The following is a 2571-nucleotide window of genomic DNA, read 5'->3' as shown; positions in this document are numbered from 1 at the left end:
GTATCTTCTAAGCATCCAGAAAACTGTTTGTAGATTATAAGTGAGATACAATGAAATTCAAACTTGACAATCTAGAAAATGGGATTGCTTTGTATCTTCCTCCCAAATAGAAAGGCCCTAGAGATCAAGAATGAGTACTCTGAGTTCTCTTGGCAAGCTTATAATGAACATTCAGTAAGTGTTCACTGGTCATGAGGATATCAGTTTATACCATGAAAAGCTGAAGTGTTGATAGCAAGATAATGAGGACATCACTGTGATAACTTGTAACACCATCGTAGAACCCCACTCCTTGCTCACCTCTTTCTCACTCTAGCTTGTGAAGCAGACAATGCCACATTATGGAGAGTGCTTTCTGTAAGAAACAGACATGAAGAATTAGACTATAATGAGGAGATGCTAAGAATATGGCGAACATTATAACTCTACCCTTCTGTCTCCACCCTAGTGACAAATAACTTTAGGCAGAACAGTCATCTGTCATGAAGAGGAAAAGCTCACTTCAGGGAAAAAAAAAAAAACAAAACAGAGCTGCTATTTTTTTTTAATGTGGATTGCTTTAATTTTTTAATTAGAGTATGTTGACTTACAATATTGTATTAGTTGCAACACAAATATTAGTGTACAACACAGTAATTTGATATTTTTATAGATTATAGTTTATGCAAAGTTACTATAAAATATTGACTATATCCTTTGTGCTATATATTACATCCTTGTAACTTATTTATTTTATACCTAGTAGTTTTTACCTCTGAATCCCCTTTACCTATTTTGCATCTCCATTACCCCTCTTCCCTCTGGTAACCAGTAGCTTGATCTGTAGCTTGTTCTTTGTAGATGTGATTCTGTTTCTGTTTTGTAATATTTGTGCATTTATTTTATATTTTAGATTCCATATGTAAGTGAAACATACAGTACTTGTCTTTCCCTGTCTGATTTATTTTGCTTTGCATAATACCCTCTCAATGTCACAAACAGCAACATTTCATTCTTTTTTATGACTGAGTAAAATATGATTTAAGACCACACACACATATAGATAGATAGGTACATGCATACATATTTGGGCTTCCCTGGTGGCTCAGTGGAGGAGACATGGGTTTGATCCTTGGTCTGGAAAGATCTCCTGGAGAAGGGAATGGCTACCCACTCTAGTATTCTTGCCTGGGGAACCCCATAGACAGAGGAGCTTGGCATACTTCAGTCCATGGGGTTGCAAAGACTCAGATAGAACTTAGCAACGGAACAACAACAACGATATACATATATATGTATATTTGGAATTAGAGGGTATTACCTAAGTGAAATGAGTCATATTAGAGAAAGACAAACACCATATGATTTCACTTATATGGGGAACCTAACAAACAAAACAAGTAATAAAACTAACAAAGCAAACCGTCATAGATACAGAGAACCAACAGGTAGTTTGCCAGAGGGGAGGGGAGTGGTAGGAGGAGCGAAATCGGTAAGGAAAGTAAGCAGTACAAACGTCCAGTTCAGAAACAAAGGATTGCAGGGATGAGGTGAAGTAGGGAACGTGGTCAGTAGTAATGTAATATCTTTGTGTGACGGATAGCAACCCGACTTATTGTGGTGATCACTTTTTAATGTATAGAAATAGCAAATCACTATGGTTGTACACCAGGAACCACCATAGTGTTGCAGGTTAGTTATATTTCAAAGCAAATAAGCAAACAAAGTCATGTAAAACTAGATCATTTTTTGTGGTTGCCAGAGGCAGGTGGTAGGGGCGAGGGGTAATTAGTTGAAAGTGGTTAAAAGGTACAACCTTCCAGTTAGAAGATAAATAAGTACTAGGGAAGTATTGCATGATTAATGCAATTAACATTACTGTATATTAACATTATATATGAAAGTTGTTAGGAGAGTAAATCTTGAGTCCTCGTTATATTAAAAATATTTTATCTTTTATCTTGTACTTATGTGAAATGAGTGTTTACTAAACTTATTGTGGTAATTATTTTATGATGTATATAAGTCAAATCATTATGCTATACACATTAAACTTACATACTTGCTATGTCAATTATATCTCAATAAAACTGTAAGAAAAACAGAAAAATGATTGAAGACCAGTCAGTTGAGTCTTTAAATTTGAAAAGTTAACTACTTTCTGTCAGCACAGAGCCAGATCTCATCTTTTTGACTTTTTTCTGAACTTTCTTCCAAAGGGAAGACACAGCTCTACATTCCATTCTCCATATCAGTGTGTTGCAGCATTTTCTACCTTATCTCAACATGATCCCCCTCTTACTGGACTTATTACGATCTATCAGAATGATTTACGTTTTCATGGGGAGAAATCACCTTTTACTCCCCTGGGATTCACACGACTTTCCTCTGTCTTCACAGGTCTTCTTCTATAGGCACGAGCAATTTAGAGATTTAATGCCTGGACAGCTTTGGAGTGAGAGCCGAAAACAGGACCCTCCTTTCATCTTGACAACAATAAAACTATGGTGTGAAGAGAGAGATTTCTGGCCATATCCAATTTTTTGCTAGTCTTCAGTCCTCCTTTTACTCTCGCTTGCATTTCTGTGTTCT

This window comes from Bison bison, unplaced genomic scaffold (genome assembly GCF_000754665.1).
Source record: "Bison bison bison isolate TAMUID 2011002044 unplaced genomic scaffold, Bison_UMD1.0 scf7180017864267, whole genome shotgun sequence".
NCBI classification, from domain to species: domain Eukaryota; kingdom Metazoa; phylum Chordata; class Mammalia; order Artiodactyla; family Bovidae; genus Bison; species Bison bison.
Note: the sequence above shows the minus strand (reverse complement) of the source record.